The sequence below is a fragment of the Balaenoptera ricei genome, chromosome 6, assembly GCF_028023285.1.
Source record: "Balaenoptera ricei isolate mBalRic1 chromosome 6, mBalRic1.hap2, whole genome shotgun sequence".
Taxonomy (NCBI): Eukaryota; Metazoa; Chordata; class Mammalia; order Artiodactyla; family Balaenopteridae; genus Balaenoptera; species Balaenoptera ricei.
The window spans coordinates 69,379,498-69,402,748 of record NC_082644.1 but is presented as its reverse complement, the minus strand read 5'-3'; the positions used below and the strand labels follow the sequence as shown (position 1 = coordinate 69,402,748).

Below are 23,251 nucleotides of genomic sequence, written 5' to 3'. Positions count from 1 at the left end.
CTGGGAAAGGAGCCTTCCAGGCAGAGGAAAGAGCTGGAGCAAAGGACCCAAGGCAGGAGTCAGGACCCCACATGACTATGTCTTTGAGGAACGGGGGCAGGCCAAGGAGGCTGGAATCGGCCAGGGAGAGGAGTAACGGGAAACAAGTTCAGGAGGAGGGCGGGGCTGGTTGGCAGGTGGTGAAAGGCTTTTTAGGCCATTTTAAGGACTTTGGGTTTTATTCTGAGTGAAAAAGAAGAGCCGTCTGAGGGTTTTGAGCAGGGGAGAAAAATGATCTGACATCGAAACAATAAACTTCTGTAGGATTAATGAATAAGTGAGGTAGATAGAATCATGCTACCTTATTGTCCATGAACTGGTTCAATAAAACTCAATGTAATGATACATATTTTTTTGCTGATTTTTCCTGATACTCATTCTTTATCTCTAGGGAGCTGCTTGTCTTACGTAACTTTATCATTCCCACTTTCAGCAGCAGCAGAAGGAATTATTTGCCAACCACTTAATCATGACTAACTAGATACTGTTGGATAGTTTCGAGAGCACTTTTCATATGTATTATGTCACTCAAATCATCACAACTATATGTAGTGTTACATTACCGATATATCACTAATACAGAAACAAGTTCAAAGAGACGATATATATATTGCTCAGTCACACATTTAATAAATGGCAGAGTATGAATTTTGTCTCCTCACCTAGTGTTTGTAAACCTACATTCTAGGTCCTAAAGACAGAAAGTGGTTTAACTTCCCTAGGAGGGGTTCACAGTTAGGTGGGAGGCCAGGAGAGGAATAAAGAAAAATATGGTAAACATCAGAATAAAGAAGTAAAGGCAAAGTGCCAAAGTTATGGTGTGTTCAGCAAAAAGGTCCACAAAGAGTACAACGGTCCTGATGGTTGGTGGCCTCAGATACACTGAAGCAGCGGGGCGTGGGGCTCAGGTGGTGGGAATAGTACCGGCAGATGCTTGGGGGTCAAGACGAGCATTGTGCCCTCTGGGAATGGTTGGAACCTCCATTTTGAGTGGAAGGAAGTTGTAGGAGACAGGATTACAGAAGGTAGAAAAAAGCCACATGACATAGAATCTTAAGCCATAGGCTAAGACCATCTGTACTTTATCCACTGGAAGTTGCCAATAATTTCTGAGTGGAGATGGTGATGTTTACAAAGTTTTTGTTTTTTAACCTCCTTGAACTTTTAAAGAAAGTTCAATATAACATGACTGTTTAGTGGGGGTTGACATGAGAGGCAATGTCTTAGAATGAGTTCCTCCAGAAGTCAACCTTAAAACCAAGACTCAAGTGAAAATAACTGATTTTGGGGGTGGTGCCGGGACATATCAACATGGGACTGGGGGAGAGAGATGGGGAACAGAAGGCAGACAGTAAAAGTATTCATTGTCAAGTAATTTATCATTGTGGATAACTGGAGATTAGTCTTGTTGGGGGACTCTGGGAGCCCGTGTAGGACATACAACTCAGAGGTATCCCACCCAAGGGATGCAGGAGCTGAGGTGTTTATACATGAGCTCCCAGCAGTCATTGGTTGAGGGCTGCTCCTGGGGGCGGGGATTCGAGGTTCCCCAGAACCATCAAAATGGCATCTGGTAGCATTGGAGAAACAGACATAAATGCACCTGCTGGCAATGGGGGGGGGGGCAGTGTGCAGAATAGAAAGGGGTGGGTGATACGGACAGGCTACTGGCAGGATCTGCTACAGGCAGGAGCAGCAGTAGGTTAAGACCCCTAAGCAGAGAGTCACATGGGTCCAGACCAATGTGCTGACAGCAGGAAACGAAAAGAAGGAACAGATTTCAAGAGCTTTTATAAAGGAAGAACTGCAAGGCTTGGTTTTATAGACCCTTGCCTTAGAAGGCAACAAGGGACTCTGTCCACTTAATGACTGTGGAGTTAACCTCTGAAAAAAGTTCACCTGCCCCACATGTATTCTTTTTAATACATTAGGGAAAAAAAGTACTTACAAGACTCATCATTTATAACACCTATGAAATACACATATTAGGGAAGGATCTGGGGAAAGGAATGGTAAAGCTTATAAACAGACTCATGGGAGAGTAACACACATCCAATTTCCAGACTTGCTCATTTTAGCCAATCTGTCTTTTGCACGGGAACAAAAGAAAAAGTAATGAAGAAATAACGTAAACCAAGAAACATTACCTATGGATAACGGAGATATAAAATAAGGTAAGTATAACCTAGCAGTTTGTTCAAATATTTCAAGCAGGAGCTTTTGAGAAAACTCACCAAAGGCTGAAGGTAGAAAATGGAAGGAGCATGGGAGAGTAATTTACTGAGGCGTTCATTCAATCTCACTCTCAAAGCTGTCACTAAAAAATAAGAGGTCTTTTCCCCTTTTCTCACCCCTATGCTCCTTGGCAAGATAGTCAGACTTATTAAAAAAAAAGAAAGAAAGAAAGAAAGGGAAAAAGAAAAAAAAGAAAAAGGGTGTGTTCCTGGAAGAATGGAGCTGAAATGTCCAACAGGGAAAACACTGCGGGGATTGGAAGGGCAAAATCCGGGCGGTGATGGGCAGTGGCGTGGAGGCGGGGTCAGGGACTCCTGGAATGTGGGCGATACAGGGTGGGGCAGGGGCACCTGCCTCAGAAGGTCACGGGACCTGGGAAATGGGCATTTCCTCGGCTGCCATCACAAACTAAAGATTAAAGGCTCACTCCTCAGTTTTGGGGGCAGCTGACATCCTGTAGGATTCTTTAAGATCCACGAGCGAGGGAGCGGTTTCCACAAACCCAGCTGAAAATATTCACTACCTCTGGCGGTTGGGAGCGCAGCCCAATCAATCTGATTTCAAAAGAAAAAATGCTGATTCCTGCAGCAAATTCATCCCTGCAGTAGAAGAAATATATAACCTTTCCCTTTTCTGTTTGCTTTGTTGCAACTATGCGCGCCGTTCTGAGGTTCGGATGGGAGGGCAGCGAATGATATTTTGCCAAGTGTATGGATGGAACCATCCTCCGCGTGACTTTTCCCAGACCTTGTTCGTCTCTGGAGGCTCCTCCACACTGACATTCTCAGTGATGCAACGAGAATTGATTTTTTTCCCCTTTCTTCTCCTAAATTCTTCTCATCTTTCCATCACATTTGACAGGAGAACAAGAATGGGCACATATGCCCAAGGGGATGGAGATCTTTGAAAGGTACATATTTGAAAGGAAAAAGGAAAAAGGAAAAAGCAAGGAGAGTAAGCAAAGCAAGGAGAACAGGAAGATGAAATGGGAGAGTGAAGCAGAAGAGGAGGCTGGGGTATAGGGGGGAGGAAGTGGAGAAAAAGCAGAGTAGAAAGGCTGAGAGAGGAGAGGGAGGGAGGGAGGGGACAGGCTTGGTCACCCTCTGATCCTTTTGCCTTAAAGAATACCGTAGATGCTGACCATTCAGGGTTCCTTCCTGTCGGCGAGACAATCTGCAAAAGTACATTTGGGCCAACGTTTACAGGTATAGGAGAACTAGCCAAATGTCTCCTTGTAATATTTAATTTATTTAGTGACATGGACATACTCAAAGCCACATTTAAAATAAGATACAAATTTGGAAATATTGTTTGCTTTTATGTTTCATTTAATAAAGCCTTCATATTCATTTTTTTTTTTGTCTAGGATGTCTTTTTTGTTATTTTTTTTTAGCTTGCCTTATTCATATTCATTTTCTTTAAAAATTTATTTATTTATTTTTGGCTGCATTGGGTCTTTGTTGCTGTGCATGGGCTTTCTCTAGTTGCAGCGAGCGGCGGCCACTCTTCGTTGAGGTGCGCGGGCTTCTCATTACGGTGCCTTCTCGTTGCGGAGCACAGGCTCTAGGCGCGCGTGTGCTTCAGTAATTGTGGCACTCAGGCTTCAGTAGTTGTGGCTCGTGGGCTCTAGAGTGCAGGCTCAGTAGTTGTGATGCATGGGCCCAGCTGCTCTGCAGCATGTGGGATCTTCCCGGACCAGGGCTCGAACCCATGTCCCCTGCATTGGCAGGCGGACTCCCAACCAGTGCGCCACCAGGGAAGCCCCATATTCATTTTTGATGGAAGTATCCTTGTCATCAATAGAGGCACTTTTGGAGTCACCCAATACTGTTTTCAGAAAGGACTTTCAACATTCAAGTTTACCACCCAGGAATAATGACTGTGTAATATTTCTTTGTCCCTTAAAAAAAAACCAAAAAACAAAAAAACCTGATTCTCTCAGGAGCCTTCTACTCACATCCAAAATCTGCATTGATCTGAACTAGTTTATGGCTCATCTTCTCTAAGCAATATTCTATTTTTCAACATAAGGTAATTGAGAGAAAATCTTATAAATGAGAAAGTCTGTAAGGACTGGATTCAAAGGTGATTTGCTTTCATTTTTCTTTGAAGTAAAATTCAGGCAAGTATGACACAGTTTTTCTAGAAGAGAGAATTTGATGGCTCAAGGCAAAGCTGATTAGTTTTAGCTTAAAATACTCCAGAGACTCCTTGAGACCTCTGCTGTCAGACCAGACCGGGAACAAATTCCAACTGAATCACACATAGAGAACACCTTCTAGGAGGTATTTTAGCTTCCATTAGGTTCTGGACTATTCTAGCCAGGTCAGCCTCTCCAGAAACTATGCCGTGAGGGAGCCTCACCTGTCACCAGCGGTGGTTCTCAACTGAGACTATTCTGCCCCCCAGTGGTCACCTGGCAATGTCTGGAGATATTTTGGGTTGTTATTACTGGGGTGTATTCGTCAGAGTTCTCCAGAGAAAGAATCCATAGGATCTGTGTATACATACATAGAGAGAGAGAAAGACATTGATTTTAAACAATTGACTCATGTGATTATGGAGGCTGGCAAGTCCGAAATCTGTAGTTCAAGTCGAAAGGTGATCAAGATGAAGACCCAGGGAAGAGCTGACATTGCAGTTCAAGTCCAAAGGCCGTCTGCTGGCAGAACTCCCTCTTGCTTCCAGGAGGTCAGTCTTTTGTTCTATTCAGGTTTTCAACTGATTGGATAAGGCCCACCCACCTGATAGGGGCAATCTGCTTTCCTCAAAGTCAACCAATTTAACGCTATCTCATCCAAAACCACCCTCACAGAAACAGGAGGTGATGGGACTTTTCCAGTTTGTAGGGAGCTATTAGATTCCTCTGGAAAGAAAGTGATGGGTGAACACATCTTAATGAAGATCACTCTTCCCTTCTCTTTCCACTCTGACTTGCTGGGAAAGAGAACTATTCCACTGAGGGCTACCTATGACAAGCCCACTGGTGTGGGACTTCTGAGCAGACAGAAATGTAATTTCTTCATGCCAATGCCTCAGTCAACCTTTCAGCTGCAGAAATGTGCTGAGGAAAAGGGAAGAAAAGAGGGTTCATGGCAGCTCCCCTGACCTGGGTAAAATGTGAGCTCAGATGTCCCTGGAGTAAAACCAGCATCTGAGCGGAACTGTCACTGGACAGTGCAGCCGACCGAAGCAGCACAAATGCACCCAAACTGACAATGAACTTGCGGACAACAGTAGAGCAAATGGGCCAACGGTGCAAAGCCTGCATTCACTCATTCCTCATTCCTTCACTCAACAAATAACTTGCGCTAGGCTCTGAGCGAAGAAGGCAGCCGCATCTGTTCTCATGCAGCCTCACGGAGAAAGAAGTGCAGTTAGAAATACGCCATCGAGGAGAACGTTGTTCTGGATGGATTTACAACCTCATTTAGAGGTGACTTCTGCTCTACGCTGGCGGGAAAGAGTCCCGGATTTGGGGCCAAAGCTGGATTCAAATCCTAACTCTTAGACTTCCTGGCTGCCAAGTCAGTGATCTTCTTGATCTCCTGTAAAACGGGGCAAAAACACCTGCCACCCCACCTGTCATGTGGACGTAATGTAAGAAGCAAAGACAATAATGCATGAAAATGTTTTGCCAGTTCTAAAGTCCTGAATCAGGGTTTCTCCTCCCTGGCTGCACACCTGGTAGCTTTTTGAAACTACCAATGCCTGACACCCCACAATGCCCCGCCCCTCACCACTAGCTCAGACTAATAGGATCAGGCTCCCTTAGCGGAAGGATCTAAGCATTGGTATTTTTTAAAAGCTCTCAGGAGAAACTAAAGCAAAGCCACCTTATACAAGCATTGTCAATTGGCATACTGTTACTTCCGCAAAGTAATCATATTGAAAACTTGCACTTAGTGACCCTTGTATCCCAAGGTTGGTTCAAATTTGACAGAAAAAGTAGATTTGGGCCACTCTGCTTTGCGGGGGTCCTGCTTTAATGCTACAAGCAACAGAGAAGCCTGCTATATAGCTCGGAACAGGAAAGTCATCCAGTGACCTCACAGGCCAGGAGAGTCTTGAGTGGCGGCTGGGGGACAGACCTCACTGCAGGCGTGAAAGACGGTCCATCCATCAGGTAGGGTGTGATCTCCTAATGGCAGGAAATAGGACTCATACAACAGACACCAGATTTTCTGCTCTGTGACTGGTACTTTTTTAGATGTTAGGGATACTATCATAATCTGAAGAGATAACAATCGCTACTCTCATGGAGATCATGTTTTAGCAGGTGGAGGAAGACAATAAAAATTAATAAGTAAAATACATAAAATGTGAGATGGAGATAAGTACTACAGAGAAAAGTAAAATAAGGGGTATGGGTCTCTGGTCCTGTGAAGGAAGTGAGAGAGTGAGCCATGTTGGTCCCTGGAGGAACAGCGTTTTAGGCAGAGGGAAGAGCAAGTAAAAATGTCCTGAGGCAGAAACATGCCTGGTTTGGCTGAGGAACAGCAAGGAGGCCAGTATTGTTGCTGAGGGTGAGGGTAGTAGGAGGTAAGATCAGAGAGTTATCCGCAGGCCTGATTACAGAGCCTTGTAGGATATTGTGAAGACTTATTCTGACTCTGAGTGAGATGGATTTTGAGCAGAGGAGTGGTATGATTTGACTTGTGCCTCTATAGGCTCCCTGTCTGCCACATGGAGAATGAACTCAAGGGGGCAAAGGAAGAAGGTAGCCCAGTTAGGAGGCTGTTAGGACACCCTGAGAGGAAAGGCTGGTGGCTTAGACCAGTGAGGGGGCAGTGGAGGTCGTGAGAAGTGGTTGGGGAAGGGAGGAGAAGTAGCAGAGCCCACGTCAGGAGCTGGCGTTGCAACTGATGATTCAAGGACAAATTGACCAAAGCGAGGAAGCAAATCCAGGGTCAACGTGTCAGAAACCCAGAATCCACTAAGATCAATGCCACCTGAAGCCTCCAGACAGACAGAAAAGGAGTCCGCCGCAGCCTTCGTATCTCTCCGTGCACCTTGCATTTGAAACGCTCCAAGCACTAAGACAAATAAAAACGCTTTTTTGAGGGGAAAGAGACTGTCACCATTATAGAAGCCCTGTGAGCATGGGAATTTAAACACTGCCAATCACTGCCCACTGATGAACATTTCTAAAAGGAGACATAAAGTATGATTCTGCAAAAACCTGGCTTGAATATTATCATGGATCAAATTTGTGATACTGGGAATTGGCAAACCTGGACACATGTCGTGGAAAGAAACACGGCAGAGCTATGCACAGACCATTCTAAATGCCAATGTGTTCTACCCTGAATGTTCCTACCTGCAAGACAGAGAGAAATGTGAGGCTGAGGAAGAACATTTGCCACCAGGCGGCACTATTTCCCCTGAAATGTCTGACAGTATCCAAACCCACAGAATGGATGGGTGACACCTTAGCAAGCTAGAAAGAAGAGTCCTGATTATTATTAGTCTCTCCTAAAGTCGAGTGCCTGGAGCCCCAGAGGCAAGGGGCGAATGCGGTCCTATCTGTTCTTTGGCAATTCTGCAGGCTCCCTTGGCACGGAATGACTTGAAGGATTCTGTTCTTCCCAATCAAGCTCCTGACAGAGTGTAAAACAAGAGTTCTTAGCCCTCTGGCATTTGGCTGAGGCTTCTGAACTCCTTCTCTGCATTATGTTTTTAAATGCATAATATTTAGAATGCAAAGGATTACAAAGTAAGCCAATTATATTGAAATGCAATCATCAGAATACTGAAGAAAATGTGAGATACAGTAATACATGTGCTTCTTTATTAATGCAGTAAATGAGATCCAGGGGCGGGTCTCCTGCCCACTGTGGTTTTGGAATGCTAATGAGCGAAAATGATATTTCCAGGTATCTGCAACAACTGTAATGTGATGTTTGTGGTGGTTATATTTGATGGAATAGATTTTTAGTTAGAGGTTGATGAAAATAAAGATGTATTTGATTTTTCTCTCTCTTGCACCATTTCACGGACCGCTTGAATTCTGTCCAAAGACCTCTTGAAGACTGGAAGACCCAGGTTAATAATCCTTGTTCAGTGCCTCTTTAACGAGTCAATCACGCATATTGCCAGTTGAAGAAAGCAAAACCTCCCTCAAGCTAGCCAGGCTCCAGTCGAAGAAGGAATGAGTTAATTACAATCCTTCCCCCCCCTAGACCTCCTTTCTGGTCATGCCTCTGAAGCACTGCCATTTCTTTAACACCTTCTCTTCTTGGAGTCTCTCCTCTCCTCTTTGGCAGCTAAAGCCAAAACCGATTCCTAGCCCCTCTTTGCTCCTCTTTCTTTCTTTACCCAAAATCAAGATGAGGGACTTCCCTGGTGGTGCAGTGGTTAAGAGTCCGCCTGCCAATGCAGGGGACACGGGTTCGAGCCCTGGTGTGGGAAGATCCCACATGCCGTGGAGCAACTAAGCCTGTGCGCTACAACTACTGAGCCTGTGCTTTAGAGCCTGCAAGCCACAACTACTGAAGCCCACGCGCCTAGAGCCCGTGCTCCACAACGAGAAGCCACCGCAATGAGAAACCTGCGCACCACAAGTAGAGTAGCCCCCGCTCGCCGCAACTAGAGAAAAGCCCGTGCGCAGCAACGAAGACCCAACGCAGCCAAAAATAAATAAATAAATTTATTTTTTAAAAACCCAGAAAACAAAATCAAGGTGAGTCTCACTAAGTCCCAGAAATAACGCTCAGTCGTTTGTCCTTTGGTTTTCCTTGCCGTTCTTTTCCCTCCAGAGGTGAGGAGGAAGAGGGAGAGTGTAGTAATTGATGAAAGCCAGCAAAGTCCAACTGTTAGAGGAACAGAAAATATGGCAACTTTTGAGTCTCTAAGTCGTTCTACCTAAAATATCTCCTTCCCTCACTCCGTTAATCTCTAGCCCCCATCCTGCTTTACTTTCTTCACCACTCTTAACCTTATCTAAATTATCTATATATTTACTTTATTGCTGTCTGTTTCCCACACTAAAACTGAGCTACAAAAGGGCAGGGATTTGTCTGTTTCACGTCAGTCTCCCTAGTGCCTAGAACAACAGGACTGGGTGTGTAGTAGATGCTCAAGTAATACTTGTTAAAGGAACGAGCCAGATTGGAATGGGATGGGAGTGCAAATAATTCTCAAATTTCAATTTTTCAGTCTTTTTTCTACCACTGTATTTTATTGATGCTGGAAGAACAAAAATACCATGGGTGAGTTCCCCAGAGGGTGACTTCTTAAGGATTAGACAAGTAAAACAGAGAACAAGCTTTGGTTTGCTACTTATAAGTAATACACTCTGCATAAATATCTTAATTTTATGCAATGCAAATGCATTTAAGCCTTTTTATTTAGGTTAGAGAATATTTTACGAAAATAAGTATTTTCTCCTCTTTTGAATTTGAAAAAAAGAAACCCTGTTTCATACTATCTCTCTGCAAACGGCTTGTGGGTCATGAGTGAAATTCTATTAAATATGATATCAAATATATATATAATAAGGTTACACTTAGCTATATACATATTGCTAAATAATAGAGGCTGGGATAAATTTTATACAAACACACAGTCTCTTAACAGTACAAATGAAAATTGGTACTTTTATTATTAATAATTTAATTTCTCTGTAAATTGTCTTACTTCATCATTATGCACAAGATAGGTAAGGACATTTTGTCATTTTACTTTTGTGCCTTTTGGCCCAGGCAAATCAAGGTGTAGGTAATGAGATACTGAATTCCTACTGGTGGGACTTCTGTAACCTCAAGAGTAACATGGGTAACAGAAGACTGCAAGTGGGAAATCCACGTTATTCTCATTTTCCAAGAAGGGAGAAAAATTCTGCAAGCTGCAGAGTGGGGAGTTGAGTCTCAGTTCCAGAGAGTCAGCCAGCCTGGAGAAGCTGTAAGACACCCTGGTGCCAGTGGGTGGAGCCAGCGAGCCGGGCCCAAGGACAAGTGGCAGCTCAGTAACTTCAATTCCTTTTTCCTGGAGCACGCTACACTGGCCAGCACACCACAGTCATGCGTGAGTCCCCTGAAAGACATCTGAGGACCTCACTGTACACTTTCTGACAAGTGGAGAGATGTGGGCTAAGCACAAATTAGGTGAATTTGGAGCACTTAAAAAATAATTGGCCATTCTCATATCTTATCAAATTGTAAGATTCACTATTCTATCCTTTCTATGACCAACCAATTTCTAGATTCACATTGAATCACATATGAGATTGTTTTTATCAAATGAGTTAATAACAATCAGAGAGTCGATTGGGGCAATTTTACAATACATTAGGAAATAAAACCAAAAATAAACAAATGGGACCTAATGAAACTTAAAAGCTTTTGCACAGCAAAGGAAACCATAAACAAAACAAAAAGACAACCTACTGAATGGGAGAAAATATTTGCACACAATGCAACCGACAAGGGATTAATTTCCAAAATATACAAACAACTCATACAATTCAATATCAAAAAACCAAAAAATCCAATCAAAAAATGGGCAGAATATCTAAACAGACATTTCTTCAAAGAAGACATAAAGATGCCCAACAGGCACATGAAAAAATATTCAACATGGCTAATTATTAGAGAAATGCAAATCAAAACTACAATGAGGTTATCACCTCACTCTGGTCAGAATGGCCATCACCATGAAGTCTACAAATCATAAATGCTGGAGCGGGTGCAGAGAAAAGGGAACTCTCCTGCACTACTGGTGGGAATGTAAAGTGGTACAGCCACTATGGAGAACAGTATGGAGAGTCCTTAAAAAACTAAAAATAGAGCTACTATATGATCCTGCCATACCACTCCTGGGCACATATCCAGAGAAAACTGTAATTAGACTACGCTAAATGAAGAAGTATAAAGTCTAGAATAAGAGAGATGAAGGGCTTACTCTCCTCTGGGCTAGTACACCTGGAAAGTTGTTTGTACTCAGTTTGGAATATCACATTTTTCAAGTGGATACAGACAAACAGGAAGACTATTAGCAGAGTGACAAGGGTGCTGATGACTTGGGATATGTATATGAAATCTGTACAAAAGATCTGAGGCTGTTTAAACATGAGGAGGATCATGGGTCACGGGTAGGGGAAAAAGCACGTGGCTCAGATCTTGAGGCTGACAAATAAAAGACTGTGCAGTCACTGATCTAGGACCGATGAATCAAAAGGGAAAGAACTGGAATTAGGTTCAACAAACAGAAGAATGTTCAAATAGCTGCAGATGTTCAAAGATGAAGAGATGTCATTAGGGGGGAGTGAGTTCTCATTCACCGGAAGTATTCAAGCAAATGACACTTCTCAGGGATTTGGGAAGAAGGCTCAAGTATTAGAGAAGTGGTCGGTGAGGTCAAGGTTCACCATATGCTAGTCTAGGGACTGCTGATGGTCCACTATAAAATTTTTACAAAGTCCCTGGAAAGATATAGGCAACATATCTTATAAATGAAAGCTTCTAAACCTTCATTTATTCAATTTAAAGGACTACCATTTATTCCATTTTTTACCTCTTACTTTCTAAGGGTGAAATACCATACCTTGTAGGAAATAATGGTAATGATAGATAGTAGTATGTTTTTAAATATACCTTACCTGGCAAAATTAAAAGTTTGGAAACCCTCTACTGAAATCTCTAAGTTGTCTTGAAACATAATAATGAAAATTGAAATGAAAAAAATCAAAGGGCTACTTATCTTAGTGATCTTTAGGATTCCTTCCAATCCTGAGATGCTATATATGATTCTAGAAACTATTCAGCATCCTTAGGGAATGAGATTCTCCTAGACTTGATTTCTCTCCCCAGTAAGCCTAGAATGGCGTTAGTGCATGTCAGCCCTGCTCCTCTGCCTTGCCCATCCTTTTTATGCTCATAACTTCCTGGGTTTTCTTCACACTTTTACCATATAAGCGTGCACCTCTAAACACCACAGTTTAGATTTTGCATGTTTTTGGATTTGATGAAAATGGAGTCATAGAAAACCTGTCCTTTGTATTGGTCCTCTTTTGCTCAACATTAAAAAAAATTAAAAAAAAAGATTGATCCAGATTGCTGTATGTAGCTTTTAGTTTGTAGCTGAATATAGCCAAAATATAGCATGATTTATCAATTTCACTTTGATGGACACCTTTTCCTGTTTTTTGCTATTGTGAATAATGCTTCTCTGAACATTCTTACCTGTGTCCCCTCATGCAGAGTAAAGAAAAATTGATGTAAGTTGAATATTTTATATGAAATACAACTTTTGTGAAAATCAAATATTCTTGCTGTACATGATCACTGACTCAGTCATTACTGCCCAGGAGAGACACATGATGAAAATACTTACAATGTCTTAACAAAACCAGAAAACAAACATCTCAAAGTATGATGGACATTACTTGAAATATGAAGAGGTCATTTATCAAATCTACCAATTTCCCCCTATTCATATATCTGCCTGAATTGAGCCTCTTCAGTTCTGTTTTTTTTTAAACTTCATTTGGAAAAACAAAATTACACATATACAAAAACACATGAAACATAAATATGCAGCTCAATGAATCAGTGTAAAGTGACCATCCGAGTAACAACCATTTGTGTCAAGAAATACATTTCCAGTACCCTAAAAGTCCCCCAAGTCCCTCCTGATCCCATCCCCCACTTTTATGCTCTTCACTTCCTTGTTTTTCTTCCCTTTTTCCACATAAGCGTGCATCAACACTGTGGAGGTTCAAATTTACATTTGTCCGGGTTTTTTATTTTGTGCCACTCTCAACACTGTATCTTAGTTTTTGCCATTTTTGACCTTTATAAAAATGAAATCATGGGGAATTGTTATGGTCTGAATGCTTGTGTCCTTCTAAAGTTCCTATGTTGAAACCCTGCCCCACAGCATTATGGTACTAGAAGGTAGGGCCTTTGGGAGGTAACTTAGATGAGGTCATAAGGGTGGAGCCCTCATGAGTGACATTCGTGCCCTTGTGAGAGTCATGAGAGAGCAGCTTGTTTCCTCTCTGCTCTGCTCTCTGCCCTGAGAGGAAGACAATGAAAAGTAACTCATAAGAAGGCTCTTACCAGCACCCAACTGTGCTGGCACCCTAATCTTGGACTTCAGCCTCCAGAACTGTGAGAAATAAGTGTCCATTGTTTCTAAGTCACCTTGTCTGTGGTACTTTGTATAGCAGCCAGAAGGGACTAAGACAGGACTCATTTTGTGTCTACCTTCCTTTGCTCAACATTAAAAAAAAAAAAGATTTATAGTAAGTCCCCTACATATGAACCTTCAAGTTGCGAACTTTCAAAGATTGGAACACACGTCACTGGATCGTTTTTTCAAGAGGGTAGATAGAACTGAATCCAACAAGGAACCACAACCTGTGCCATCAACATCATGTGTGAGTAAAATTGCAGCTTGCCCTCTGTCTCCTGTTGCCGATGATCCTTCGGCTCTACCATCTCCCACCCCCTCCCCCTCCTCCAGTCAGTAACTCTTCTTGCCTGTTCACTTGATGCCAGCCCCTGTATGCCAGCTGTTGTACTGCACTATTGTACTTTTCAAGGTACTGTACTGTAAGATTAAAAATGTTTTCTTTATTTTTTGTTTGTTTTTTATGTATTATTTCTGTGAAAAGTGTTGTTAACCTATTGCAGTACAGTACTATATAGCCAATTGTGTTAGTCGGGTACCTAGGCTAACTTTGTTGGACTTACAAACAAGTTGGACTTACGAATGCGCTATCGGAATGGAACTCGTTTGTATGTAGGGGACTTACTCTACTCTTACTGTAGCTGTTGTTCATTGATTTTTGCTGCTGTATGGACTGCAATTGCATAAAAATGTCTCTATCGGTTTTACTTTGGTGGTCATTTTTTCTGGTCTTTTGTTATTATGAATAGTGTTGCTCTGGAGATTCTTCTACATGTCTCATGATGTGCTTATGCAGACCTTTTCTAGGGGTAAGACTGCTACATCAAGAAGATGAACATCTAAAGTATTACTAGATGGTGCGAAACTATTTCCCAATGTGGATATCCAAATGTATACTTCCACCAACATTGCATATTAGATCTCACTGTTCCACGTTCTTATCAACATTTGACATCGTTCGACTTTTAAAATTTAGCCAATCTAGAGAATGTGCAGTGACAGCCCATTGCAGCTTTGATTTTTATTCCACTCTGAACTAATGAAGGTGAGCACATTTTTATTTGGATTCCCTCATCCAAAGGGAAGTAGCAATCAAAACCCTTCCCGCTCGCCTTCCTTCTCTCTTTCCTCCCCTCATTCTTTTTTCACTTAAGGATATTCAATTGTTACAGCACCATTTATTTAAAAAGACATCCTTCCCTGTTACTCTGCAGTGGTTCTTTAGTTATAAAGTGATTGTCTATGTATGAATCTGTGTCTGGGTTTTTAAAAAAATTTTACTGAAGTATAGTTGATTTACAATGTTGTGTTAATTTCTGCTATACAGCAAAGTGACTCAGTTATAGATATATATATTCTTTTTCATATTTTTTTCATTATGGTTTATCATAGGATATTGAATATAGTTCCCTGGGCTATACAGTAGGATCTTGTTGTTTATCCATCTTATATATACTAGTTTGCATCTGCTAATCCCAAACTCCCAATCCTTCCCTCCGCACTGGCAACCACAAGTATGTTCTCAATATCTGTGAGTCTGTTTCTCTTTCGTAGATATGTCCATTTGTGTCCTATTTTAGATTCCACATATAAGTGATATTATATGGTATTTGTCTTTCTCTTTCTGACTTACTTCGCTTAATATGATAATCTCTACGTCCATCCATGTTGCTGCAAATGGCATTATTTCATTCTTCTTGATGGCTGAGTAATATTCCATTGTATATATGCACCACATCTTCTTTATCCATCCATCTGTCACTGGACATTTAGGGTGCTTTCATGTTTTGGCTATTGTAAATAGTGCTGCTATGAACATAAAGGTGCATGTATCTTTTCAAATTATAGTCTTCTCTGGGTATATGCCTAGGAGTGGGATTGCTGGATCATATAGCAACTCTATTTTTAGTTTTTTGAGGAACCTCCACAGTGTTTTCCATAATCGCTGTACCAATTTACATTTGTCTGGGTTTTTTATTTTGTGCCACTCTCTACTTGCTCATCCTTGCACCCATACCTGGATGTCTGTCTACAGCACCATAGTTAGTCTTGATCTATGATGGAGAAAGTTCTCCCATCTTCTTCTTCAGCAGTGCCCTAGCTATTCTTTGTCCTTTGCTTTTGCACTGAATCTTCAGTAATGAAAAAATAGATCTATTTAGTTTCATTTCTTTCCTCCCTCTTCCCAATGTTTGCTCCTAGGAAGTCTCTTCATCCAAACCTGTTTTTTTTTTTATCCTTGCTTTTTTTTTTTTTTTATATATTTACTTATTTATTTTGGCTGCACTGGGTCTTAGTCGTGGCATGAGGGATCCTTAGTTGCAGCATGCGGACTCTTAGCTGCGGCATGCAAGCGGGATCTAGTTCCCCGACAAGGGATCAAACCCAGGCCCCCTGCATTGGGGCCTGGAGCCCCAGAAGCACCAGGGAAGTCCCCATCCAAACCTGTTTTATAACAACATCTCATTTATGTAATTCTTATTACTTCCTTTTAGATTCAGAAGACTTGAATTATAAAAGAATTACCCTCTCATATTTTTTCAGTAAAAAAAAATGTTTCTACATATTTAATAGGATGGGAAAAGAGACTAGAGATGAACTCTCCTTAATGTCTTAACATCTCATTTACAAATGACCTCAATGGATCAAACTAACTTTGTATTTCATGTGAATTTAAACAAGATGACATACAACAACAGAGTGCCTGAGTGCCAGGGTGCCTTCACCCTTATTCCACCTATGCCAGTTGGTCCCAGTCACCTCCTTCTTTCTTCCCAACCTCTCCTTGGTAATGTCTGGCCTCATCTATTGGAAAATCTATTTCACAGATGTTCTTTCCATTTTAACTGGTAAAGCCCTTTAACATCTGCTCACTCTCGTGTATTACTTGGACAAGACCTCTTCATGCATCATCAACCACCTGCTCTAGAGCTGTCACAGAACAACTGGATTTGAAAAATTTAAGTAGAAAATAAACTACTCAATGATTAATGAGTTTCATAGCATTTCAGGAAATGGATGTCAGACTCACCCAAATGCCTGCTACCAAAGAGAGGTTTATGGCAAGTGTGCTAGTGAACAGAGGTAACTAAGCTCAAAATCTTCATTAAAAGCCTTTAGATTTAAATTGCATTTGACGGCTGGTAATCAGAGACCTGATCTGAGTAGCTTAAACAGATGAGGGGTATAATTTTGACATAAAAAAGGATCCAGAGGTAGGCAGTCCAAGGTTGGTGTGATGACTCACTGCTACCAGGAATACAGGCATCTCCTTTTGCCTCCCCACCCTGGGTCATGGCTGCATCCCCAAGGATGTTACTTCATCATCCAAGATGGCTGCCAGAAGGCAACCACTCTTCTTGTACTTTAGCAAAGCCTCAACCTAGACCTAGAATGGGAGGATGAAGAGGCTTTGCCTTTGCAGAGAAGAGAGGAGAGGAGATGGAGGACATTTCCCCCGACAGGGCAGAGGCTGGAAGTCAATGGAGGTCACAAATGTTTGCCCACATCTCTGTATAGATCTCTGGACTACTAGTAGGTCAAAAGGTCTTTTTTTTTTGGCTGCGTTGGGTCTTTGTTGCTGCGCGCAGGCTTTTCTCTAGTTGTGGCGAGCAGGGGCTACTCCTGGTTGTGGTGAGCGGGCTTCTCATTGCAGTGGCTTCTCTTGTTGTGGAGCACAGGCTCTAGGTGCGCGGGCTTCAGTAGTTGTGGCACGCGGGCTCAGTAGTTGTGGCACACGGGCTCTAGAGCAAAGGTTCAGTAGTTTTGGTGCATGGGTTTAGTTGCTCCGTGGCATGTGGGATCTTCCCAGACCAGGGCTTGAACCCGTGTCCCCTGCACTGGCAGGCGGATTCTCAATCACTGCACCACCAGGGAAGCCCCAAAAGGGTCTTAATTCGTGTTTTTAAACTGCCCCCCAGGGAAGCTGTGAGCCAGCAATCTATGAGACTGGCTACCTCACTGCCCTCCTTGGTCACACTTGACCTCATTCCTAGGTACCCAGTGCGTTCATGATCTCTCTTCTCAATTTTCTATCAAGCCCCAGTTTTAGGTATTGCATTAAAATCTGTATCACTGATAAAACTCCTAACTCTCTCAATGATATTTCTATTTAAACACTCATAAATGACATCCAAAGTTGATCACTGAAAATGCTTTACATCTTTTCCAATTTGGGATTAAAATAGTACATCATTGCTTTATTTTATATTTATTTTATTATCGGTAAGTTTGGATTTTTTCATGTTTATTCGTCTTTTCTGTATCTACCGAGAATTTTTGCTCATTTCTTTTGCACGTTCACAAATTGGAGTGTTAAGAGGTTTTATTTTCAATTTATGCAGTTTCCTTATATAGTTAGGTTTTCAGCCCATTGTCTGTATTTATTACAAACTGATCTTCTATTTCCCTGCTTCATTCTTCAGCTGTATCTGTCCTATTATTTACTCCATCTATTATATTCTCTTTAAAGTATCGTAGTTTTCACCTGGTTCTTTTTTTTTTTTTTAATTTTTGGCTGCATTGGGTCTTCGTTGCTGCACACGGGCTTTCTCTAGTTGTGGCGAGCAGGGGCTACTCTTTGTTGTGGTGCGCGGGCTTCTCATCGCGGGGGCTTCTCTTGTTGTGGAGCACGGGCTCTAGGTGCGCGGGCTACAGTAGTTGTGGTATGCGGGCTCAGTAGTTGTGGCTCGCAGGCTCTAGAGCACAGGCTCAGTAGTTGTAGTGCACGGGCTTAGTTGCTCTGCGGCATGTGGGATCCTCCTGCACCAGGGCTCGAACCCATGTCCCCTGCATTGGCAGGCAGATTCTCAACCACTGCGCTACCAGGGAAGCCCTCACCTGGTTCTTTTTTGACATTTTGTTTTGTATATCTAACATCCCTTATCACAGGCATTTCTTGTGTTCATTTAAATTCTTGTTCCAGCAGTGCTGCTTTGGATGGAGTCTGAAGGGCTCGTGTGTGTGACTTTGAAGAGAGGAAAGGATGAGCCCCATGAGTTACCAAGCAACTCCTGTGGTCGGAAATGCGTCTTTAAAAACTTAGAGAATATATAAGTCCATGCTACTCTCACTTCATCCCAGCTTACCATTCCCCGTCCCCGTGTCCTCAAGTCCATTCTCTACGTCTGCGTCTTTATTCCTGTCCCGCCCTTAGGTTCTTCAGAACCAAGCTAGTGGGAAGCAGCTGCAGAGCACAGGAAGATCAGCTCGGTGCTTTGTGACCACCTAGAGGGGTGTGATAGGGAGGGTGGGAGGGAGACGCAAGATGGAGGGGGTATGGGGATATATGTATACGTATAGCTGATTCACTTTGTTACACAGCAGAAACTAACACACCATTGTAAAGCAATTATACTCCAATAAAGATAAAAAATAAGTGAATAAATAAAAACTTAGAGAGCAGCAGTACTGTGGGGAGGGCACCTCTTCACTACATTATGTTATAAGCAGTCGCTCTGGGGTAGACGTGGAGGAGGAGAGGAGTGAATCCTTCAAGACTGCCCTGTCCGGTAGCTCCTTTCCTTCAACACCTTACCCTAGGAGGCTTTAGGGCCTGCCTGCCTCCCGGTTACACTGACAGAGGGAATCTGAAGAGGTGGTCGGTGATTTCTCCAAGTGACCTGGAGGAGAGGAAGGGCAGATTCATAGGCTTTCCTACAACTTCTCTTCTCCCTGTGGCCTCAGGCCACCCTTCTGGCTGTAGCCCCCCACTGGTCCTCCCACAAAGCCAGGCAACCCGCAGGGGCAGCTCACATTTTTTATCACTAGTTTCTAGAATCCATATTTCTTCTTGGTACTAGAGTTACTCCAGGGTTGATTCTGGAGCAGGGAGCCAGCAGCATGGGTGGTTGGTCATTGCATGGGTTACCTAACGCTGCTGTAACCAGTGACCACAAACTTGGTGGCTTAAGACAACAGAAATGTATTCTCTCATAGTTCTAGACGCCGGAAGTCCAAAATCAAGCTGTTGGTAGGATTGGTTCCTGCTGAAGGCTCTGAGTGAGAACCCATTTCTTGCCTCTCTCCTAGTTTCTGGTGACTTTTGGCGATCCCTGGCACACCTTGGCTTGTAGCTGCGTCACTCCAATCTCTGCCACCGTCTTTACATGGCCTTTTCCCCTGTATCTGTGTCCTCTCCTCTTCCTATAAGGACACTTATCACTGGATTTAGGGCCCATTTGGATAATCCAGAGAGAGCCCACCAAGAGATCCTTAACTAATTACATCTGCAAAGACCTCTTTCCCAAGGACCTACTGTATAGCAGAGACCTACACTCAATATTTTGTAATAACCTATAAGGAGAAAGAATCTGAAAAAGAATATATCTATATATATCTATATAGATATATCTATATAGCTGAATCACTTTGCTGTATACCTGAAAATAACACAACATTGTAAATCAACTATACTTCAATTTCAATTTTTTTTTTAATTTAAAAAAAAGATCTCTTTCCCGAATAAGGTCACATTCACAAGTGCCTAGGACCACCAGTCAACCCACTATAGCCATAGTGGCAGAAGCTAAAACCTCCAAGGGTAGCTGGTTCACCTGTGTCTATTTTTATGAACTCATCCAAGCAGGGTATTTGTGCTACTCTGATATCACCTGTCCCTCTTGTGAAACATGCCTTCTTGAGCCCAGAGGCCAAATTCTTTCAGTATCCACCAAAAGGTCCCTCTTTCTTTCTCAAGCCTTTAGGAGGTCATAAGAATTCTTGTTAAGGAGACCTTTCTTGGTCTGGCTTGGAGGAAAGCCACGCCCATGTCCCAGGCTCTCTGACCTTCTCTCACCTCTGACAATCTTAAGAGAGAATTAATAGACATGCCTAGTGGGGCCAGACTATCTAAAAATCTATAAGCCGTTAACTATAGCCATATTAAGCCAATAAGAACCCATTCCCACACTTGCCTTCAAAGCATGCCAGGCTCCAGAAGGGGCCTGAAGAGTGACAGCCTGCAGCTGGGCTTGTCATCCGGGGGGGCTGGCTGGGAACAGTGAGCTCCTCACACTTTACAAATCGTCCGACCCTCAGGAGAAGGCTCTCCAGCTTCACCTGAGGAGGAGGATTCATCAGGGGTGGAGAAGGCCATTCCTTCACATCGAGACAGAATGAAGGCCCGGGAAGGATTTAACAGGGAATTAGTAATGGCCTAGCTCCTGAAATAATTGGGCTTTGAAAACCCCGAGTTTTGCTTTTCTAAATGACTCCGGGTCGCATTATGCCTATTGATCTGCCTGAGCTTTCGCAGCCTGTAAATGATGAGCCTTTCACTGCGCTCCATGACTGAAGGGCACACAACGGTGAGAACGGCTCATTTCATTTTTTTCGATTTATACAAAATGATGCCGTGGCCTGAGCCCTCTAGGCACCCATCTCAATACATAAATATGCCAATTAAGCTAAATGGAAATCCTGCAGGTTAAAAGTGCCTCATAAAAGAAGGAGGCTTTTCCCAAAGCCAGAAAGTTTATCCACAGAGGAAATACCAAATCAACAAAAGTGGGTTTGCACCAAACCATTAATGTCAAAAAAAAAAAAAAAAAATCAAGAATTCTGAGATCCAAAAATGAAGAAAAATCATTCCCCTCCCCGCCCAAAGCAAACAGAGGGACAATATCTTGAAGCTGTGAATTCAAGATGCTATGCAACTGTTGTTACTGAAATTTTTTTTTTAATTAATTAATTAATTTATTTATTTTTGGTTGTGTTGGGTCTTCGTTTCTGTGCAAGGGCTTTCTCTAGTTGCGGCAAGTGGGGGTCACTCTTCATCGCGGTGCGCGGGCCTCTCACTATCGTGGCCTCTGTTGTTGCGGAGCACAGGCTCCAGACGCGCAGGCTCAGTAGTTGTGGCTCACGGGCTTAGTTGCTCCGCGGCATGTGGGATCCTCCCAGACCAGGGCTCGAACCCTTGTCCCCTGCATTAGCAGGCAGACTCTCAACCACTGCGCCACCAGGGAAGCCCCTGAATTTTTATTTATTGCATTTTCCTGGTGAGGGTTGGTGGTGGGGAGAGGCGAAGGGGAAGAGACCAGTGCTAGAACTGAATTGACACCAAGAGTGTCTCAGGTACCCACCACACGTCACAGTGGGTGTGGGCAAACCAAGGTCAGATATGCTATGGTCTTGTTACCCAAAGTATGGCCCATCACACTGGCGCCCAGCAGCACAGCCAGCAGTGCCAACAGGGAACCTGTTCCAATTAGAGACTCTTACGGCCCACCCAGATTAATTTAGGCAGAATCTGCACAGATGGTAGCAGGTGAAAGGATTTTTACCTAAGGCTCTTGGTAAAGATGTGTTTTGGGGGGCTGAAAATATTATATAATCCTCCCAATTTTTCTCCCACCAGTATTACTAAAGAGGCATATAGGTGCCACAGACTAAACAATGTCAACGTTATCAAATACATTTAATCAAACCCTAAGCATCTTCATTCACTCACTCAGTTGCTCTCTCAGCCTCCTGATAAATCCTCAGTGAATATTTATCAGTCATCTACCTGACATATCCCATTGCCCTTGGACTGCTGCCTCTCTCCTCTGCTTTCTTTTCCTGCCACACTTTATAAAGAGTCCTCAGTACTGCTTTTATTTCCTTAAGATCTTGCTCTGTTTCTCTGCCATCTGTCTTTATCCCCACTACTCCACAGAAACAAGTCTTGAAAACCCCCTGTTATCTCTTTGTCAAATGCCAAGATAGAGACTCTTGAACATCCACTAGGAAGCAGGACCTGAGGAAAACACCTTCTCTTTCTGTGGCTTCCATGACAGTGCATTTTATTTGCTCTCTTACTCCCCGGACTTCTCTCTCCCTTTGCTGCCAGCATTTCCTCTAATTGTTTACCTTCTCCAGGTAGAAAGAACAATCACATATTTTTCCATTTCCCAGCACAGACTGATAATAGCTACTACTTTTGCGTAGATGTGATGTGGGACAGGCACTATGTTGGACATTTCACTTACATTCTCAGTTAAACTCACAGCATATCATCAAGTACTTGTTCCCTTTTTAAAGGTAAGAAACTCAAGAATCCAAGGAGTTCAGTAACTTACTGATGTCTCAGAGGTGGTTGGTAGGGAGCCAAATTCATCCAAAATACGGCCAGCAGGAAGCTGTTGTCCTCTGGAGGAATCCAGAATAACGGGTGCTGGAAGGACTGACCGACACTTTAGGAGAACAGGAGTCCTGTATGGATGAGCGCTGAGCGGAGAGGGCTGGAGGCCGCCTGTGTCACCCACAGGTAGAGTCAAATAGGAGACATCGGCGGCGCTGCTAAGCGGATGGAATAAACCTGGGAAGGAAGGCGGCTACACGGATGCTGACACTGAGATGAGGAAAAGTCAGTAGCATCAGTTGGGAAGAAACGGGTCCAGAGACAAAGTCCTAACCGTATTATCTATACGCACCATGACCCCAAATTACCAATTTTCAAGTAGGTTCAGTCCAGTGGGCAACACTATGGGCTTTTTCTACAGCCCACGCTGTCTAGAGACAAAATAGGTAGAATCACATTGATTTAAGGGCCCAGGCTTTGATTATTAGAGGGACATGGATGTCAAGCTGGGCTCTACCCACACTTGCTATGTGGCTTTGTACAAGTAACCTCTCTCTCTGAGCCTCAGCTTCCTCACCTGTAAATGGTGGTAATCATAATGCCTAGCTCATTCAATTGATACGATGTCTAAAGAGATCATGCAAACGAAGCCCTTAGTACAATAGAAAAGTTTGCTAGGTTGGAGGCTGGGGAGGGAGGGGAGTCTTTGCTCTCAAGGGCTTATAGGGGGTGGCGGAGGAGAGAATAGACCTTGAACTGGGTAACTGAACCATTTAGCCATAT

At 43.0% G+C, this 23,251-nt stretch overlaps 1 protein-coding gene across 4 annotated transcripts in view; it reads right to left on the bottom strand.

Moving 5' to 3' along the window:
- Positions 1-23,251, bottom strand: part of PUM3 (pumilio RNA binding family member 3) — an 82,958-nt gene that overhangs the window by 48,812 nt on the left and 10,895 nt on the right. For 3 of the 4 annotated variants that reach the window (XM_059924805.1, XM_059924807.1, XM_059924809.1), the window contains one exon: positions 22,467-22,738. The exons of the other annotated variant lie outside the window; for it this stretch is intronic. The gene's annotated coding sequence lies outside the window, so the exon portion shown is untranslated. The remainder of the gene's footprint in view (positions 1-22,466; positions 22,739-23,251) is intronic. 4 annotated transcript variants of the gene reach the window in all.